Raw genomic sequence first — 21,968 nt, 5'->3', positions numbered from 1 at the left:
ATAACATTTGGGGGACTGGCTCCTTATTTTATCCCAAGTATTGCTGTGATCAGAGCTCCATTGTCGGGCTGCTGTACAAATACAAAGCACAGTCCCTGCCCCAAAGAGCTTCCAGTGTAAATCACCAGGCCGGATAAAGGATGGCAAGAGAGACAGCATGGAAGAGACATGGGCTGCTATGCCAGTCGGAACAGTAGGGAGTGAACCTAGGTCTTGAGTCCCAGTCCTGAATCACAACTCCAACTTTCCCATCTGCTTGGATCCAGCCAAAGTCGAGAGATGGGGCCTTAGGAGCATGTAGAGTGGATGGACTCCAAAAGCGGAAGTCGTTAGAACTATTCAATGCTCAGATTTTTTTATTAGTATTCTATTTTTCTGGGGGAGAACACTAAGGGTGTGTCTACATTGCACCGTTATTTCCAGATAATTAGAACATAAGAACATAAGAATGGCCATACTGGGTAGTGTTATTTCTCAATAACAACGCGAGCGTCAACACAGCTGTTCCGTTATTTCGAAATTCTTTCGAAATAACGGAGGGCGTGGTCTGAAATCGGTAAACCTCATTCTGCGAGGAATAACACCTCTTCTGAAATAGCTATTTCGAAATAACGAGTGTGTAGATGCTCCTCTGCTGCTATTTCAAAATAGCCCCTCACAAGGGTCATTCTAAGTTATTCCTCCCCAGTGCCTCCTGGGGCAACAAATCGAGATAGCACGTCTACATTAGGGGAGCCTGCCTCGGACTCATTTTCAGGCTTTCCTGCAGGGTAGACATGCTGTTTCGAAATAAGCCATTTTGGAATAACGGGGTTGACGCAACACAACTGAAATTTGCAGAAAATTGAATTTTTATTTTAAGTGTTACAGCATTTTATTATCTTTGTACTTTTTATACCCAAAAATTTCATCGCCCACCCGGCTATGATTAAGTTGTTTAAACAAATGTGTTGTAATGGTAGAAAAAAGTTTTGTGTGTCTGAAAACTGTAGGTACTGGGGGTACTTGTCATTTTTTTTTTAAAAAGGGGTACTTTATAAAAAAGGTTGAGAAACACTGGTGTAGACTTTACCCTCAATGAGGGGCATGTTTTGCTGGAGATTTATGGCCTGATGTTCAGAGGTGCTGAACGCCAACCAATCCGTTTGCATTTGCTCGGTACCAAGAGCATCGCGCTCCGTTACCGACTCATTTCAGAAGCATGGAGCGCGCCTTTCAAGACACCCGTGAAATAAGTTACAGTTCAGTAAACGAATGCGTTACTTATTCATGAACCCGTCTTTTTTTCCCTGTCCTTCAGTGTTTCCCTGCTCCCTTGAAAGGTGGCAGCCATCCTGTCACTGCTCCGTGAGCAGAACCCAGTGCCCGCGCATGATTAAAGAGATCTGAAATAGAAAATGGCTCCATGAGCTCTTTCCAGGAATCCCTCCCGTGTGCGTTGATTCTGTTCAGTCTCATCCGCACCCCCCGAACTGGGTTTACTCACCAGATCTGCCAGGTCCCATTACCCAACCTGGGAAAAGAAACTTGGTGGAAAACGTGCAGTGTGCCCAGAGGGGGAGGAAGTACGCCTCTGTTTGGGATTGTGGCGGGGTCGTGCGTGAAGCTGGTGTGGATGCGTTTTTCCATTCGGCCTGCATGTTGCTCAGACCTTTCTTTATTCAAGAGCAGGCCCTGGCAAAGCTCACGTCGACGTGAAAGGGCTTGTTGTAGCTCTCCGACGGGCAGACTTTAGAACTGAAAGGGAAAGAGGAGAGTATTGACCAAGCGACCGGTTTGTTACCCATAATGCCCTGCACGTTATTTCCAGTGATCACCTCCAGCCAGGGTCGGCCTTGGGATTTATGGGGCCTTACGTGGTCCTATTAAACTGGTGCCCTGAGGCAGACTCGGGCGGGGGGAGAATGACAGGTTTTTAGAGAGGTGGTTTTATAATTTTTAGCCACCCGAAAGAAATATTTTTTAAAGCAAATTTTAAGCTAAGGTGCTGTAGATAGGCACAGTAAATGCAGAAATGGACAGGCTGTACCTGGGGTTGGCAAATGCCTGGTAAACGGCTTCATTGTCACTTGAATAGCTCTTTCGCACTGTTCTGCCAATAGCTCTGGGAGGCCTTTTCACTTTTAATTCTACTAGATCCTCTCCGGAGGAAGCAGACACAGAGCAGGGACAGGACGAGACAGGTGGGTGGACACTAAGACCCAGCGGTGCCCCAGATTTTCGGGTGCCCCGCGTGGGTGGGTAGGGACGGCTCTGTCTTCCGCCAAATGCTGTCTGATGGGTCCACAGGCAGCGGAGGCTCTTGGCTCTCTGCGTGTACTCCATGAGGCCCCAAGGGTGAGACGATTTTGGCACACGTGTAGCTGACGATCCACCTGTGAGCTGTAGGGGTTGGAAGCAGGAGCCGTCTCTGAGGTGAATCGTAGGCTGGGATACCATTCACAGTCATGACAGCAAGCCAACTTCACTTTGCAGGGTTTTTTTTAAGTGCATTCTTAGTCACTGGCTCTGTCGAGGGAAACTGTAACTTTAGTTCATCACGCGGGGGCCAGTTTCCTTCCAAATATGATTAAAAGGATGTGGCCCTGGCAACTGCCGTGACATTTCCCAGATCCTTGTCCTAGGAAACAGTGCAGAGTTCACTTTAGTTAGAGCCCTGGGCTGGGGTGCGTGAGACCCAGCTGCAAGCCTGTGATGTGAGAGGAACAAATTCTGTCAGACAAAGCCAGGTCTTGAACCTGGGTCTCCGCCCTCCTGGGGCCGAGCCAGAACCAGCCATATCTGTACACGCCCACCTTCCTGTGCGGAGCGGCTCAGGTTCTGGTCCAGAAATGGGCCCACGTTGACACTGCTCTGTTTCCGGAATGTTCCGGAAAGTTGCTGGTTTCATTCCAAAGGGGAACAAACACAACGTTCGAAGCTTCCAACTGGAGTTGTCATTTCTGGTCAGCTGGACTTTCCCACCTGCCGGGAGCCCTACGAACCCTGCTCCGGGCATAGCAGATGGCTTGAGCTTTGTAGGGTGAGAGTTATTGGCCATGAGAGGGTCTCTTCGTGGCACGGTGCCCTCAGGACACGGCGGATATCCTGTCTGAAGTCTGTGCTCTTGAATGCAGGCACCAATATCTCCCTGATGAGGCATTTACATCTCTCACAAGAGGGATCCTGTCAGCGCGAATGCGGCCTTCCTGTCACTGGGGGGCCCGGTAGCAGGGAAAGACATCCTGGGCTGGGGGGGGGGGAGATGTCCATGCTAGTTTTCCCTAAGAGACCTGACTTGACGCGAGTGTGTGTGTCTAGGGGGATGGGGCACCTATTTCCCATGAGTAGTTCTGGAAGATCCCCCCAGTAACCTGGTAGTGGCGAACAAACGTCTCCATTCCCATGGTGGCTTCAACCTCACGCCAGCAAAGGGCCCCCAGAGAAGGTCAAGCGTCTCAAGAACCTGAAACCAGGCTGGTGGCCGGCGCGTGACCCCAGGTTTGAAGAGAGCGGGGACCCTGGCAGAGCTAGCGGCCAATCGGCTTTCCACAGACTCCCTCTGCTCGCCGATTCTAGGAGCTCCACCTGCCTGAGCTATCTGGCCGGCACATGTGTCCTGCTCTCTGCCTGTCCCATGCCCTCTGGTTCTCCCAGGATACCTTGCAGGAGACTACCTTCGCTCTTCCCTGTGGCCAGGCGACTTCCACCGTGGGGTATGACAGTGGAGTCTTAGGCAGCTACAGACTTATTCAACACTCGGCAAGAAATTCAACCCCCTCCTCTGTTCCTTTCCATATTCCAGAGGCCACAGGGTGCTTCCGTGCTGGCTAAAGAGACCTGACATGGGACGGATCATTCTTGCTGTTAACATTAAACCACCCGGGTTATCTGTCACTATCTACAAAGTCCAGGACACCTCCACCCCCTCGGCATGCAGGAAAAGGTTCACAAATAAAACACAGAGAACTAGAGTCTAAATGGCTCTGCTCAAACTGCAGCGATGCAAGAATGTTTTTCTGCTTGCAGTTAGGAACTTGGCAGTAGCTTTACCCAGGGCGCAATTTATCACTCTCACACAGCAAATAGACTTCATTGCTCCCTCAGTCCGACTGTGCTGGTTTTGAAGACTGCGCTTTCCCTGTTCGAAGGATTCGGCAACTAGCAAACCAGCATAAAAAACTCTGGAATAGAAACACAGGCTGGTCTGTGTTCACCAGAGGGATAAAAATCAATGGCTTAAAAAATCCGATTGTTTTATTTAAATCGGATTTTTTTTGATAAAATGCTTTTTGAGGAAGAAAAAAAAACCCTATGTAAAGCTAGCTTTCATTAAGATACATCATTGCTCAAAAATATCTCATCATGGAATAGGGATTATACATTCTAATTCCAAGTCAGGAAATGTTTAAGAAAAGTTTTGTAAATGAGTTCCAATAGTTCATAGATTAGGGACTCAATCTTATAGGGTTCCAGAGGCATCTGTATAGATTATTTAGGTTAATCTTTCTACCTACCCAATGAGACTCAGTGCTCAGTTTAGAAGATACCATCAGAGATATTTTGTTTTGAAGTTCTCAAACTCCAGAGCTAACGTGCTTATTAACAGGAAAAAGAAATAAAATCCAGAATACACAAGGTTGTTGTTTTAGTTAAATAAAACAATTTAAATGTCTATCTCCTCTTAATACAGCATGGCAAGAAAATCCTCCAACTATTAATGATTAACCCATTGAATTGGAGCTACTTCACCTCCCAATGTCTTCCTAGATATCTACTTCAATTACCTTCCGGTAAATGAAATAACCAAACAATCATTCCTTTTTTTTTTTTTTTTTGGATATAGCTGTAAAACTAATCTGAAAAGTTTTCAAAAGAAATCACTGTTTAAAAATGTATCGTGTGTACCTTCTAAATACGAAACCTACATCTATCTCTGACTTATGACGAATATGTATTAAAGTTATGCTGACAAACAACAAAAATGCAGAGTTATGTAGAAAACCATGATTAAATCGAGACCCCTACTGATCACCATATCTTTCATAGATCCAGTAACTACAATCTGTAACTACAAATACAATCTGTCCTCTAAGTGCTTGGCAGTAGGTACCCCAGAATATGCTCCCTGGTGAAAGCCCAGGATATACACCTTTACACCTCGAAACTGCCTTCCCCAAGGAAGAAGTAGATTATAGAACAGGCCACCCAGATATCCTGAGAGAACCTGCTTCAATACAAAATAACCCCCCCTCCAATCACACACCCCTAGATGTCACCTACAGCCCCAAACCAGTACAGGGTATGGCCCTATAACTACCCCTCATAAAATCTTTCCTAACCCCCCACTTCTGGCCTTCAAACAGCTCCCCAACCTCTCAACGTTCATCATTAGAGGCAAGCTCCTCACAAACCAACACACACCATCGCAAAGTGGCACCAGAACCTGCCAGAGCAGATGCAAAACCCTTGCAGACATGTCCACAAAGAAAAACACCCCCCACAAGACACCTTGCAAGATCCAGGGATCCTGCGCATGCCTGTCACCAGCTGTGGCGCACCTCGTCCCACGCACTAAGTGCCCCGATAACAAACACATGGGTGAAACCAGACACTGTTGGCCTCCTGAGGTCTCTTCCAACCCTACGATTCTATGATTGCTTGAATGAACACATAAGAACATAAGAACGGCCACACTGGGTCAGACCAAAGGCCCATCCAGCCCAGTCTCCTGTCTGCCGACAGTGGCCAATGCCAGGTGCCCCAGAGGGAGTGAACCGAACAGGTAATGATCAAGCGATCTCTCTCCTGCCATCCATCTCCACCCTCTGACAAACAGAGAATGGGACACCATTCCTTATCCATACTGGCTAAGAGCCATTGATGGACTTAACCTCCATGAATTTATCTAGTTCTCTTTTAAACCCTGGTATAGTCCTAGCCTTCACAACCTCCTCAGGCAAGGAGTTCCACAGGTTGACTGTGCGCTGTGTAAGGAAAAACTTCTTTTTATTTGTTTTAAACCTGCTGCCCATTAATTTCATTTGGTGGGCCCTTGTTCTTATATTATGGGAACAAGTAACTAACTTTTCCTTATTCACTTTCTCCACACCACTCATGATTTTATAGACCTTTATCATTATCCCCCTTAGTCTCCTCTTTTCCAAGCTGAAAAGTCCCAGTCTCTTTAATCTTTCCTCATATAGGACCTGTTCCAAACCCCTCATCATTTTAGTTACCTTTTTCTGACCCTTGTCTAATGCCAGTATATCTTTTTTGAGATGAGGAGAGCACATCTGAATGCAGGTGGGAAAATGATAAAAGAGAAAGCCACCCTATCAGCTGGGGGTGAACGTTTTTCACAAAGCGATCTCTCTGCATCTGTTACCCACTAACACCCTTTTTTGTCCTGTGACTGCAGAGGTGTTAATGGGCTTCTGTACCTTGAATGGTCCCTTAGAATATGTGTCAACTACTTATGTGAAACAATCATATTGGATTTACCTGTGACTACTTCCCCTGGCCTGAAGAGCTCTGTGTGGATCCAAAGCTGGTCTCTTTCACCAACAGATGTCGGCCCAATAAAAGATGTTACCTCACCCACCTTGCCTTGCCAACTTCCTTGTGGCAGATGGTCCTCTTCAGAGCAGAAGCTTTCGAGCACTGATTAGTGGCTAAAACACTTTCCCTCCCTGCTCAGAACAGCCCCTGGAGCACTGGGGATTACAAATATTTTCTTTCATTTCCCTTTCCCCCGCAGTTTGCACCCTCTCTTGAGGTCTTTCTACTTTGCTATTTTCATAGATTCCAGGCCAGAAAGAATTACTGTGATAATCTAGTCTGACCTGTATAACGAGTCCAGAAAACATCCCCAAAGTAATTCCCTTTCTCTATTTTTCCTCTATTAAAATGACAAAATGATGACAAAATGGGTGCAGGAGGGGGCTGAGGGTGGGGGAGGGCAGGTTGGGTGCAGGAGTGGGCTGAGGGTGGGAGGGTCTGGGTGGGAGATTGGGTGCAGGTGCAGGCTGATAATGGGGAGGGGCTGGGAGGAGGGGGATGCAGGAGCAGGCTGGGGTAGGAGAGGCTGGGTGGGAGGGTGGGTGCAGGTGCAGGCTGGGGTAGGAGAGGCTGGGTGGGGGGGGTGCCGGAGCAGGCTGGAGTAGGAGAGGCTGGGTGGGGGGGGGGGGTGCCGGAGCAGGCTGGAGTAGGAGAGGCTGGGTGGGGGGGGGGGGGTGCCGGAGCAGGCTGGAGTAGGAGAGGCTGGGTGGGAGGGTGGGTGCAGGAGCAGGCTGGGGTAGGAGAGGCTGGGTGGGAGGGTGGGTGCAGGAGCAGGCTGGGGTAGGAGAGGCGGGGTGGGAGGGTAGGTGCAGGAGCAGGCTGGGGTAGGAGAGACTGGGTGGGAGGGTGGGTGCAGGAGCAGGCTGAGGTAGGAGAGACTGGGTGGGAGGGTAGGTGCAGGAGCAGGCTGGGGTAGGAGAGGCTGGGTGGGAGGGTGGGTGCAGGAGCAGGCTGGGGTAGGAGAGGCTGGATGGGAGGGTGGGTGCAGGAGCAGGCTGGGGTAGGAGAGGCTGGGTGGGAGGGTAGGTGCAGGAGCAGGCTGGGGTAGGAGAGGCTGGGTGGGAGGGTGGGTGCAGGAGCAGGCTGGGGTGGGGGATTGGTCAGGATTCTACCAATGAGAGCAGCGGAGAAAATCTCCAGGTGAGTGGTTTCCTGCCCTGCTGTTTCCCTACCTAGGGGAGTGGGGAGCACGTGGAGTTGCTCCCCCCACCCCCAGCAAGCTGGATCCGGCCCACGAAGCTGAGGTCTTCCTCTTGCAGTGGGAAGCCAACCTCGGAAAAGGGGGAGGGCCGTGGAGCTGGCGTGGACTGTCAAGGACCCACTAGTGGTCTGCAGACCACACTTTGGAAACCACGGATCTAAAGCCTCATTTCAAGCTGACTTAGATGTCTGGATGGTCCGGAGCTTATGCCCTGGCCAGAACTATGGGTCTACGACGCTGCTTCTCCACTAGTCAGTGTTCAGTTGCCCATCCGTCCATTGGCGTGAGTGGTATTTCTGTGCTCCGAGGGGGTAGCGTGTGGAGAAATCCATCAGGGCGTGAAACGTTCCGATGACCACATAAAGACCGAAGAGAGAAAATATTCCTCAACTGCAACTGCACCTTGCAAACACCATTTCCAAGCTCTGATTCCCCCTGAGGTAAAGGAGGGGGCTCTTTCAAGAAACCGTTTCTGCACCTGGGAGCCACAAAATTCAGTCCTGAAACGGTTAACTGACTTTTCCGGATGCCCAGGCTTTCAGTCTTTGCAATGTTGCCTACCAAGCAGGTCGCCCGACTGCTTTTGTTAGCTGTGCTGTACTTCATCTGGGGAAGCGGCTTATAAGCAAGTCTCTGACTCCAGTCTGTGACCTCTTCCCCAGACGTAGGGGCATGTGTTTGTGCCGTGAAAATACAAACACTCTTTCAAAGAGAAATGATTGTCTGAACGACTCTCAAGCTACACATTCGGTGGGGTGCCTGACAGCTCTGGCTGAATGTTGGGGAATATTGAAGTATTATTAAATCTGGACAAAACCACTGAGCGCTACCGTGTTTATCCAATCCGCCCTCGAAGCTACGACGAGAGAATAACAGAGCCGTACTGGAAATCCTGTGGATATAAAGGCCGCCTAGTCTGTGCATAATACATAGAACGGGTCGTGTCATTCTCCTTGCGCCAGAAAATTCTTTCAGAAAGAGAACCGACCAGATGTCTCGGACAATGGTGCACTCATGGTACAACGATCCCTTTGGGGGGAGGCTCGGCTTAGCCCTACAGAAAGTCTGTGACACATTTATACAGAAGGGCCGTGTTCTCACAACTTTTGTGCATTTTTACACGTGACAAATAGCTGTCTGACTCCGGTTTTGTTTGGAGTCACAGCTGAGTCAAGCACAGTGCCTTTATTCAAGGGCCCACCGATGGTGGGCTACAAGTCACTGCTTCCTCCTTCTTTTCTCGCTTTGTTTTCCCCTTGATGGATACTTTGGTGCTATTTCTCTCACGTATCTAGACTTTTAAAGAGCTCTGAGGGTTTCAACAACAAGAAAATGCACTGGGTAAGGGTACTAAGAGCAGGGGCCGGAGAGTCTGGAGTGGGGGAAGTGACGTTTGAATCACAACCTTGTCAGCCATTGTATCTTCTGCCTCATTTCTATACTGTTGGATTTCTCAGGTTCATCGATTATAATCACTGATCATCTAGCCGGCTCTCAGAGGTCCCAGGGCTGCCGGGAATGAATTTCTATCTGAACTAGAGCATACCTTTTAGGGGAGAAAATCAAGTCTATAGAAGTGGCTAACAAAACCAACCCTTCAGCATCCTTAGAGTGCACACTTTTGGCTATTTGTTCGTTCTTTTGTGGGATGGAACCACTGGAGAGAAGTCCAAACCCAAGGCCAGATTTGAGCACACTGCAAATTTTGAGGAGTTAGGCTCTGGATCTGAACTCAGTGGTCTGAGCCAACATCTAAAACTCTTCTACCTGATGCTTTTTTAAAATATGTATGACAAAAGGGCCTACCGGCTCCAACAGAGATCTAGACCTCCTTATGCTAGGTGGTGTGGAAACACCAGTATGAGAGAGAGAGAAGGTGCTTCAAGTGATTCTGAAGGTCCAGATAGAGACCCCAGGCACTGTGATAAGCCAACAGGACAACTAGATGGATCTGTGAAGGGCCCAGCCAGGAACAACTTGTGCGTACAGGAGAACAATATTTTACTGACTTCAAAGAGAAGCCTCTGAACTGTCATTCATGCTTAAATTTGACACTTTACTAATTGGCCTTAACAAAGATGCTAATTATCCTACCCATTACAAAGATAGCTTCCCCAATTATCACCTCTAATATCATTATCTCATAGACATTAATCTCCCCTCGTATCCCCTCTCCGTTCTAAAATCTGATCTATTTTATATGTGTTCACTTTTTTGATTGTATCCCTTTTGGTATATATGGTTGTGCCAATTTTCTTCCACATTTTGATCTGAGGAAGTGGGTCTGGCCCACGAAAACTCATCACCTAAAAAACCATCTTGTTAGTCTTTAAAGTGCTGCATAGTCCTGTCTTTTGTTTCTACTGAAAATCTGTATGAGAAAAACGTCCAGCTCAAGAAGCATGATTTAATCTTTATGTCTAAGTGTGTAATTCTTTCCTGGATAACGCTCCCTTTGACGGCAGCAGAAAGTTTGCTGGCTTGGGGAATATATTTCCTCTATTTTATTTTACGTGGAAGAAGATATACGTGTTAGAGAAGAAACAGGCGGCCCAGGAGTGGATAGGGTAAGCGGAATATGTCGAGAGAGAATTTTTCAGCCCTGGTGCTACAAACTCAAAGCACGTGCATACATGTTTGCTGGATGAGGCCCTAAATATGCAAGCAAAGTGTACTTGTGAAAACCACTCCTACGGTAGGGTCCCGTGTTTGATATAGTATCATGCCGGCTTTAAGTCATTATGAAATGTTGGGCTTTAAAAGGCCAGCACATCCAATAGTAACATTCTAGGAGTAAAAACAGCACTGAGAGAATATCCAGAAGCTAGACACTATGTAACCTGGGCCAGATTTGAACAAACTATCTAACGGCAAAAGCCTTCCTAGCTTGTTACCAATCCTGAGTCCTCCTGTCACCTCTTTCCATCGCTCTTGAAAAATGGAAACGTTTGCTACTAAAAGTAGGGTGTTCTTAAACATAACCCTTTGTATAACAACCCTGCACTAGCCCAGCCCCTAAAGAAATTGGATGCAGCATTGTAAATGTGGCAGGGTATTTAACTTCCCATACTCCTGCCTTTCTACCCCTGTAAATTATGGCAAGAACATTATGATGTATCTCTCCTATTATCAGTCTTTTTCTATTGCTGTTCTTCTAGTCATGCATCACCAGTATGGAGATCTTTGGCGTCTCTTCGTACGCTCTTATGATTTTTCCAGAGCTTGGTTTATGTGTCTTCAGCCTTAGCATCAAATTGATCTCACCGATCATAGCAAGATGCTTTCTAATATAACAGCCCAGGGCTCTTCTTGTGAAAGGTGACATATACTGCTTGACTGATCGCTTTTAAATGGGAATCTGGGATTCATCTTTATGAAAAATAAGTGACGAGCCTTTTCTAGTGTTCGTTATTAATTAGCACAATGACAGTGCACCATTGCTGACGCAGAAGTATAAGACTAAGATTTGGGGAGGAAAAACGGAGAGTGGTCTCCTTTTATTAAATGACTGATATTAGTGATCCCAAATATTCAAATCGTGAGTCTGGCTAAAAGCCATGAGGCTTTTATTTTCTGTCTTCTCGTTTTCGGGCCTGCTAGATGTCATCCTGTCTGCAAGCATGGCTTTTTCTGCAAGGGTGTGTCTAGACTACGGGTTTTTTTTGAAAAAAGTGGCCTTTTTTTGAAAAAAACTTCACCTGCGTCGAAAGAATGCAGCAGTTTTTTCGATCGCGGTCGACCTCATTTTATGAGGAATAACGCCTTGTTTCGAAAGTACTCTTTCGAAAAAGGTGCTATTGCATGCAAACTGTGCATTTTCAAAAGAGAACGTCTAGACTCTCTTTTGAAAAAGTGGCTTGCTTGTTCGAAAAATCTGCTTGTAGTCTAGACGCTCTTTCGAAAGAGGCTTGCAGTCTAGACATAGCCCAAGTGTCAGGGCCGGACAGCGGGTGCATGACGCATGCACAGCTTCGCCCCCAGGTGCACGGTGCATGTGTGGCCCCCCCCCCCCAGCGTGCTGCGTACCTTACAGCTGCAATTGGGCACCCGGCGCCTGATTGCAGCTCTAAGGGGCACCACACGGCCCTCGACCCTGGGCGCAAGGTGCCTGATGGCACCTCTAAGGGGCGCCGTGCAGCCCCTGGCCCCCAGGCGCGTGGAGCCTGATGGCAGCTCAAAGGGGCGCCATGTTGCCAGGCACACGGCACCCCTTACAGCTGCCATCAGGTCCCCCCCATAGGTTGGCGCCCCGGGCAGCTGCCCGGCTAGCCCTGCCTTAATCTGGCCCTGGTCAGGGCTGGCGATTCGATAGCTGAGATTCTCATGTTCCTGTGCTATTACAGGAGCCGGGGCTTTAAGAAAGATACCAAGTATTGCAAGAGTTGGGGACACTGACTTTTTTTTTGTTGCTTGCCTTTAGATTTTTGCAACTTAGCATCCGTTCCAACTCTGGCAGCGCATGCCCCATGCACAGAATGGACTTTCTTCTGTGAATCATGCTGAATGTATCGCACATCCCCATCGACTGGAATGCCTTGTGCGCATGTGCGACGGGTGACTGTGAAGAAGAGCGTGATGCATTTCCAGTGGGATGTGTGTGGCCAGATCTGCAGACCGTAAAGGAGTCCCCGAGGGAGGAGATGAATGTCGGACAAAAGCAGGGAAGGGCTGACAACTCGCCAGCCTGCTGAGCTGGAGGGCGGGGTAATCTGGCCTTACTGTATTTGGGGAAGAGGCAGTTTTATAGACTCGCCCAGCGATGAGGTATTCAAGGCATTCACTTTCACTGCCAGGGGCTGAGTCCTTTGTTGCTACATCATTGCATATTATTAGGGTTCATCCCATGGGATTTAGCTGGTCGAAACCCAAGCAAAGAGAACCGAGAGAAGATGTCTGGGCAGCGGGTCTCGCTTGAAATTTGCTTCCCCCGCCCCTCCATTAAAAGCCTGATCCTTCAAACCCTTGTTAGACCGCTCAGGGTTCAGTAGACCCAACCCCTGTGAGTTGCGGTTGCCAAATCATGCCCCAACCCTGCGCCCGAGGGTGTCCCCCGAGCCCATCTGTGAAACGGACCCTGGACACCCGGCTCTTGGCCTGCTCCCCCCTTCCAGCTGTCCCCCGTTGCTACGGCCCTGGGCAGGCGCTGTGGGATTTCCATGGGAGCGGGATGGTCTCAGGCAGGGGTGGCGGGTATCATAGGCACCTGCCTTGGCTCCAGCCGAGTCCCCCAGGTCCCATCCCCGGCCTGCTGTGGTGCCAGAGGCTGGGGCAGGCAGGCTGGGGGGCCACACCGCCTGTCATCCGGGTGCTGGGGGCTTCCTGGTGAGGGGACTCGGCCAGGGAGGCAGGGGCTGCCCTGGGCCTACTGGCTTTCCTCTCCAGTGCTCCAGGCAGGGGGAAAGGCCATGGCTCTACCGCCTGCCAGCTCTCTGGAGCTCCAGCACTGGGGGAATTTGGGGCTGGGATATCCCAGGCTGGGGGGTGCTACCCTGGCACAGGGGCAAGGGCCAGCCCCCACACTGTTGGAGACGGCTAGGCATGGGCCGGCAGCAGCCACAGTGTGGGGGCTGGGCTCTGGAGGGCAAAGGGGTGGGCCTCGGTTGGAGGGGGCGGGGCTGGCGGCTTGCCTCCCATAGCCATGGGCTCCCCTGCCACCCATGGTCCCTAGCTTTGCTCGGAGTGCGCTGCGACTAAATGCCGCCCGAGCGGAACGATCTCTGTAACGTGGGTGCCGGCCCAGAAGAGGGAGGCGTATTAGAAATGAATGGATATTGCCTATCTCCTAGAACTGGAAGGGACCTTGAAAGGTCATCGAGTCCAGTCCCCTGCCTTCACAGCAGAACCTGGTGAGACCATGGGGAACACCTGTCCTCAGTGAATGAGGCTTCTGCGAGGTGTTAGGCCCGGTACTAAACTCACTCATTATATAGGCTGTCACAGATTTGTCCACCAGGATTCCTTCCTTAGCTGGGTGTCGGGTCATCTACTCCACTGTTCACTAGCTCACTCCAGTTCGGAAGGCAAAGGAATGCATGCGCTATGACACAATGAAAGATACAATTGTCAGATTGCTCCTGGGTGCCATGAGTTTGATTGTGGGTCAGAGAATGCCTGTTTTACTTATTGACTGAGGGCTTTCACCAAAGGTAATTAATAGGGAGTAGGTTTAAAACAAACAAAAGGAAGTTTTTTTCTTCACACAGGGCACAGTCCACCTGTGGAACTCCTTGCCAGAGGATGTTGGGAAGACCAGGGCTTTGACAGGGTTCCAAAAAGAGCTAGATAAATTCATGGAGGTTAGGTCCGTCCATGGAGGGATCAAGTGATGATTCCTTGTTATGTTTACTCCCTCTGGGGCATCTGGCATGGGTCACTGTTGGAAGACAGGATACTGGGCTAAATGGACTGTTGGTCTGACCCATTATGGCTGTTGTTATGTTCGTATGTTCTTGTGACTTCCACGGAAAAAATGCCGATGCATTCTGTTTGCATATTGCTAGGCCAAATGATTCTCTTTGCGATGCATTTGCACTTGCAGCATTTCCTCCACTTTGTCCCATGGGAGGTGGCAGTTGGGGCCAGACTCCAAATCTGCAGATGGCCGATGGTGCTCAGATCCAACGCCTCTTGAAGGCAATGGGAAAACGCCTGTTGACTTCACTGGAAGTAGGATCAGGCCCTGAAAGAATATTTGTCTCACGGCATCTGTGCCTGGGCTCAACGGGACTCTGTAGGAATCTTTCCATTGGCTTTCATAAGGTTTGGACTGGACCCTTCGTTACTGGACTAAAAACAGCTTGAACTGGTCGAGAATTTTCTGTGAATGTTTCTGACAGAAAATGCAGCTTTCCACAGCATTGACCTTTTCCACGGAAAAGATTTTTCCCCCTCCTAAACGTTTCAGTGTTCCCAGCTGGAAGATCAAATCAAAATTGGAAGACCGAAACATCTGGGTTTGTGGGACTGAAGCACAGTGTTTTGCTTTGACTCACTTCCATATTCATCTGTAACTCCCTGAGCTGCCACGGGGCCTCATGGGAGTTGTAATTTGGATGACTTGTCCCACAAAAGTCTCTTTTATCTGCTGCACTGGCTGCCTGGACTACATCTCCCAGGATGCACTGCAGCCAACTCTCTGGCTGAACTGCTGCATTGCATCATGGACGTTGTAATTCAAGACAAACACAACTGTTGAACTATAGAAACTTTCAGCCCTATGGAAACTCCAGTTTCCTATCCAGGTTTAAAATAACACACCAGCTTCCAATGCTCTGTATCTTGGAAAAGAGCTGCAATTTGTCTTTTGCTTCTCTTTTCGCCACGGGAATGAATAAAATCACTGTCTTTTCTGAAGTTAGACCGGGGAGTAACACCATCATCGGTTATGCTGGACTCCCTTGAAATAGTTCATAAAATAAATAACCATGTTTATTATTTGGCTCCAGGGCCAATTATCTCTATGGGCTCCCTCTGCATCTTCTGCACATTGTGTCTCTCCTCCGTGGCTTGCCATTGAACAAAAGGAACGTAACCACAGAGAGTGCTCCCTCCGGGTCAGCTTTCTGAGCTGATGACACATTCAATTAGCCTGTTGCTTGGAAGTTCAGGGTTGTTATTTTTTGCCAGCTCCATGAAAGCACTTCTCTGATGAGTTGAGTATATCAAATCGACTGGCAGATTCCGAGACAAAAATATCCCTTTCTTACATTCATCCAAAGTGTGCCCTTTCTCGGGTTTCACAACGGGCTAGTTCCTGCTTTTCCATGAGTCATGCTGGCCTTCCTTAAGCCTGTCCTGCAGGCATGATTTTGTTAACGGCTGGCATCACAGCAGCTAATATGGGATGTTAGGAAAAGTCACTGCCCAGCAGTGGCAAAGCATGGCCTCAGAATCCACTGAAGAGTTGAGACTGAGACTTTTAAAGACAAATCTGAAACCCCAAGTGGATTGGACACTGCAGGAAAACAAGGAAAGCAACCTGCTGCAATTCTGTCCTCTGATCTGTCTTTGAGAGGTTGGGTCTGATTCTCCACACCTCTGGACATCAAATGTGCCATATCCAGATGGCCCCTATTGACACCCACAATTGTTTAATATAGGTAATCTCACAACAGCCTGGGAGGTAGAGACATGCTGATCTCCAGCTTTTTGATGGAGAACGGACACATGAGTAAGTGTCTTGCCCAAGGTCATACAGGAAGTCTGTGGCAGAGTCAGGAATTGGACCCCTGGTCTTCTAAGACCCAAGCTAAGCCCTTGCTGCTATACCAGGTAACTCTGTAGTTGGTAAACAAGTCGAGAACTAGTTATATGAACGGGTAACCAATTACCTGGTAAGCATCACCCTATTAACTGGTACTCAGGAGCAGTCCCCCCCCTCCCCCCCGCAACCAGCTGTGGGCAGAGGGCTATTCCAGCCCTGCAGAGATTGGGAACTGCTCTCCCTGTGTTGGAGGGCTGGGAGCAGGAGCCAGCAACGCCACTCATGGAGGGGGGCAGGAGCGGCAGCTGGCGGCCACAGCCCAACACACGGGGGGGAGGGGGAGTGGGATCCTGTTTAATCGGTTAACTGCTTAAACAGATGAACCGGGATTTTACATCCCTATTGAGAACGGAGTCATCTGCCAGTGTGACTGGCACATTTGTTCCAGGCGGGGTTTGGTTTCTACAAGATCTGTGCCCCCCCCTCCCCCCAATGCACCGCAATAGCTAATCTTTGCACCCTCTGCATTTTGATCCAAAACTGTGGACGAAAGCAAAACGGAGCCATCTACTCCCAACGCGCCAGGATCAAAACAGCCTTACTTTGCCTTTCCACCCTACACCCTCGAGATAATTACCAATGGCTATCCTGGTAATGACCGGTGCACAGAACAACTCTACAGCCCGCGGCGGTGGGTCCGGCTGCTCTGAAACGCCTTTGCTAAGCCGGGCTGGATAGAACTTCCTTTGGAGCCTGCTAGCCAGCATAACTATTCTAACCCACTGCAGTGTACATCCGGCTCCCCATGCACTGACACACACAGTGCCGACATAACTACCTACTACAAAGCGCACACTACATTCTGGCTGCAATTCCTTTCAGCGTGGGCAAGCTGCATGCAGGACTCGAATGGCCTGTGCGTGTGTTTATAGCGCATGGGCCGTTTGATTATAAGGGTCATGGTTGGTTATAACAGGATGCTGTTGAACTCTGTGGATTTCTTTGACCTCTGCTGCACACGCACCATGATGTAATCTTCATAGCCCTTGCTTTTTGGGGGTGTCTGTGTTACAAAATACCTTAGCCCATTCAGTGTCAAAGGGATGGAAAATCGTGGATATCCTCAAGAAAATAAATACCCTTAATTTGTTCCAGCCCGCGAGATTGTTTTGCGGCAGCTTTGCCCGCTAGAGAGAACCCATGAGCCTTGGGCTAGGTCTCATTCTCTCTTTTTAAGCCCAAAATGAGGATTGGGTAAATCATCTGAAAGTTTATCCATCTTTTATGAGCCTGGAATTGAACGAGAGCCCGTCTTTCCGTGGTCAGTGATAATGGTTCAATCGACTCTTTGTAAGTTACAAGTGTTTCCAATCTGAAACTAACCTCACTAATTCCTCTCCCCCCCACCCATGTACATTTTATTTGCATTAGGAAACCTGATCCAGCGTGTTGAAGTAATTACCTCCCATTGCTTCTCCTCAGCCGGTTGGGTATTCATCCCCTTCTCGCTTGGGTTTGTGCCCACCAGGCCTACCACAGCTGTCATGCAACTATCCATGTCATCACCGAAAGGCTGCGGGTCTTCACTGTCCGTGTCCTGACCTGTTCCTGTCTGGCAGTGTGCGCATTTATGAACAGCTCTGCAAGTGATGCCAAAACCCTCGTGACCACCCACTGATGCTTTCTCAGCTGGTCCAAAACTAGGAGCCAGAACTCCTACTAGGATTGGCTAGCGATTAGCATCACCACGACAAACCTATTCTAGCTCCCCTGTCCCTGAGATGCTGCTTAGGAGATTTTTTTTTTTAATACTGACTTCATCCTGGATAAAACTGGGTAGGTGGCTCTGGATGTTACCCCCTTGCTGTGGAAAACCTTCCAAATGCTGCCAGAACTATTCGGCATACTGGCGGTTTCCCTCTGCTAAACACACAAGGAGGGTCACACTGCTGCAGAAGGTGTCAGCACGGCACCAAAACATGCGGGCTACGTCTAGTTTTCCGTTAAAAGCATTTGCAGAAAAGAGCGTCTAGATTGGCACGAACGCTTTTCCGCAAAAGCGCTTTTTGCAGAAAAGTGTCCGTGCCAATCTAGACACGCTTTTGCGCAAAAAAGTCCCGATGGCCATTTTCGTGATCAGGGCTTTTTTGCGCAAAACAAATCTGAGCTGTCTACACTGGCCCTTTTGCGCAAAAGGACTTTTGCCCGAATGGGAGCAGCATAGTATTTCCGCAAGAAGCACCGATAATCTTACATGAGATCGCCAGTGTTCTTGTGGAAATTCAAGCGGCCAGTGTAGACAGCTGGCAAGTTTTTCCGCAAAAGCAGCTGCTTTTGTGGAAAAACTTGCCAGTCTAGACACAGCGGTGGAGTACGGAGACAGCCCAGATCTTCAGCCTCCTCAAAGCAACAGTCAGGCTCCTGCCCCATAATCCCTTGCTGCAGTAGGGTTGGGCAGGGAAGCTCAGAGCAGTGGTGAGCGTTAGCACTCCAGTTTGATGAATGGGGCTGTTAACATCTCAGGGATCGTTTCGGACTCTCTGCAAATTCAGACACGCATCCCTTTGCAGGTTACCAACACAGCTGCTGTTTTAATGAAATGACTCCAAATGTCAAAGCCACAACCACGTGTCTGTCTATTACTCTCCCGTGGACTTGTCCACGAACGGTCCCTGTGTACGTATTAGCACAGGTTGACATGTCTAACTCTTCCTGCAAACTTTGAAAAAGTCATAAAAAACAATTTACTGGGTCTCTTTTTAACCAGCTCAGTTACTTATTCTGTTTGAATGTTAAATTGCCATTATTTGTTTTCCTTAAAAAATAAAATAAACCAGGATACGCATTTGGCTGTTTACATGGGCACATGCCTACACCCGCCTGGCTCGGAGTCTGATTGGCTGCAGGTGTGTTTACAATAGCCCCTGTCTTATCCGAGACAGCAGCACAAAAAGCTCTTCCAAATTACTCTGCATCAGGAGCGAGAGGATTTGGATAAATTCCTATGGGAAGCTCTTGAAGTGTTGCCCAAACCTCAAACCTAGCACTGTAAATCAGACACGTGGCTGATATTTTAGCTGCCTAGTCTGGACTTAAAGAGGTTTTTTTAAACTCATTTAGGAAATGGATACTTGGGAGTCTGGGAATTGGATTGTCCTCTTTTTTCTATCCCTGCTGAAGGCTCTATAAAATCATGACTGGTGTGGAGAAAGTGAATAAGGAAAAGTTATTTACTTGTTCCCAATTGAAATTAGGAGGTAGCAGGTTTAAAACAAACAAAAGGATGTTTTTCTTCATGTAGTGCACAGTCAACCTGTGGAACTCCTTGCCAGAGGATGCTCTGAAGGCTAGCTCTCAAATTTCTGAAGACTGTGGTACCCTCAGAGGGTCAATAAGTTTGTCCAGCCTGTTCTAATATTTGACCTTAAGGACGGCTGTGAGACAATAGTGGAGGCTATACATAGGACAGCCAATAGATGGCGACAAAGTGCCACAGTGGGTTTCACACGAGGTGTACTCGCACAATCTACTGCCTGAGCAAAATTGTTCCCTTACCTGTCAGAGATGCATTGCTGGAGGCAGAAGGCCGAGAGCCACCACAGGCCCCTGGGCAAAGTGTGGAAGTCCCCGGCTCTGCACCCAGGAAGGGGCAGGGCCTTGGGTGGTAGGGTTGGGCCAGAACCAGCCAGCCCTCAGCGCTGTTGGGTGTGTGATGCTGGCTGCCCTCCAGCCCTCAGAGTGCCCGGAGGCACAGTAGCAACAGCTGGGAGCCCTGGGACGTTTTGTTTCGCAAGGTTCTGGGGCAATTTCCCCTCTTTGCCCCCTCCTGTTGGCAGCCTGGCTGGGGGGTATGGAAGCTGTGCCACATCTGGGGTGGGAGACATGCTCCTGTATAGGGCAGGCTGCAGGGGCACCAGGGATGTGACCGTAACTTGCCAAGTAGCTACTCTTTGCCCTTTCTCAATCTCAAAACAGGTTAAAAGAGGAAGAAAAATGTCACTGGGTACTAATGCTCCCTAGCTGATTAGATAGGTCAGATTGGTCATAATCTTCGACTCCTACCTCATACACGGCTCAAGGGCTTTTTGTAACACCAGGCCCAAGGCTGAAAATATCCAGCCCCCTCCCCAGATCATCATATTGGTTTTCAATCTATGTGGTTAAAAATGGGGGAGAACTTTTTATAAATTAAATTTAAATTTAAAATTTTAATATTTTAATTTTAATTTTTAATTTAATTTTTAATTTTTAAATTATTCTCAGGTCTCCAGGATCTGGAGCTTTAAGAAAAACACAAGTTTAACACAAATCAGAAGATCTGGCAAAACTGGACAATGGGAAAGACACAGGGAATCAGAGCTGTTATAGAGGTGTTAGTAGTGGCTGCCCACTGGCACGCTGCCCAAGTAGCGAAGAAGCAAATGTCCCGTCTGACATTAGGAGACTTTGCTTTGCTCCTGTCCTAGCTGTAAGTGATCCCGAGGTCCCATGGGAAAACCAGGGTGTGATCATGTAACTCAAGCCTGTCCCGTAGCACATATGCACAAGAGATAAAGTCATGTCCGCAGACAACCTTAATTCTGGCATTTCCTAACTCTGGAGTGTCTGACTTGGCAATTAACATTCTTCCGATGACTTTTGTAGCCGTGCTAATTGACACCTCTGCTCGCTACTGCCATGAGACAATTCCAATACTCACTGTAACCGTGAGCTGCAAAATGTAGCTTGGGTACTTTCCCCAGGTAGAGGACTCATTCCATGCTGTTAGTCCAAGTTGTCCTCCATATCAATGCTGAAATCTCACCTGGAAGGGATGGAGTTGAGATTGCTAGAATGTGCCAAGAGCATTTTCCCATCCAAGCGATCCCCTGCTCCCCAACATCCTATGCTGTGTTCAAAGTCTCCCCTACAAACGACCAGCACACTACAGCCGTGGGAAGCCGCATCTCCGCGGTGTGGCTTACATGATCTGTAAGTGACAGTGCAGTCGTGCAAGCCTCCAACTTTCAAACATTGTTTTTGCCCCCCCCCCCCCCATGATAAAAACGACCGCGTATTTGCCTGCTGGCGTCGGAGCCTGGAGGGTTAATAGCTGTAAGCGGCAAAGAAAAGATGGCAACCCCGCCTGCTTTTGAAAACACAAAAGACTTTCTCCTGTGAACCCCTGACTCCGTGTATGTTCTCAAGGAAATCTCAAGCCAAAATTGAAAGGTGGCCGTCTTAAAAAGAAAAGGGATATTGACTTGCCTCTCAATCACTACCAGGTTGGGTAACATCTGAATTAAGAGACTGAAGCTTTATATTTAATCCTTGTTAAAACCTGGGGGAAGGCCACGGAACCTCTTGGCCTCTGTGCCCCGGTATCTGCATTCAGGAGACTATTTAAAATGAAGACGCTAGGCTAACTCTACCCAGAGGAAGCTGTTGAAATTACCACTTGCGATCATTTGTCTAAATCTCTTCACAGGGAGACATCCCGGTAAAGAGGCTGTCCTGATTAAATGCCTTGCCATCATGTGGTGCAGACTGTGCGAATAACCCTGGAAATGATTGCATGTCAAAATCACGGAAAAAAACCATACAATGGGGAAATGGATGTATGCACCAGGCTGATTCTTCGGAGTCCAGGGTTTTCCACGATGAAAATCCCTTGTTCAATACACTGTTCTCAGGCTGGCGAGAGCTTCTGCGTGGTCAGGCATCTGTTGCACTGTGTTTCCTTGCTGTCTCCTAGGGTGTTCAGTTCACTCTTACTCTCACCACGCCGACACCCAGAAGTATTAAGAAGAAAAACCACTCTTCCGACTGCAGCCTAGATTCACCTTGAGGGCTCCGATCCAGGAATAATCCCAATGTGAATTCAACCACAGGGCTACGCTTCAGAGGTAGCAATTTAGAAAGGCCGCTAAGGCTTGTGCCAGTCGTAAGACCCTTCCCAACAGCCCAGAACATTAGGGTGAGGAACAGAAATTGCTCATTCCCTCCTGTGTGGCTAAGTGGGCACCTGGTCTCTTTTCAAAAGTC

The 21,968-nt window shown here is 48.6% G+C and overlaps 1 long non-coding RNA gene across 1 annotated transcript; it reads right to left on the bottom strand.

The window, feature by feature from the left end:
• Positions 1–945: 945 nt before the first annotated feature.
• LOC142830315 (uncharacterized) lies at positions 946–21,559 on the bottom strand. Its single transcript, XR_012905483.1, has 3 exons — positions 20,644–21,559; positions 1,487–1,737; positions 946–1,385 (listed from the first exon to the last, which is right to left on the bottom strand). It is a non-coding gene; the product is annotated as an uncharacterized LOC142830315 (long non-coding RNA).
• Between the last annotated feature and the right edge of the window lie 409 nt (positions 21,560–21,968).

This window comes from Pelodiscus sinensis, chromosome 7, assembly GCF_049634645.1.
Source record: "Pelodiscus sinensis isolate JC-2024 chromosome 7, ASM4963464v1, whole genome shotgun sequence".
NCBI classification, from domain to species: Eukaryota; Metazoa; Chordata; order Testudines; family Trionychidae; genus Pelodiscus; species Pelodiscus sinensis.
This window is presented reverse-complemented; position numbering and strand designations above follow the sequence as displayed.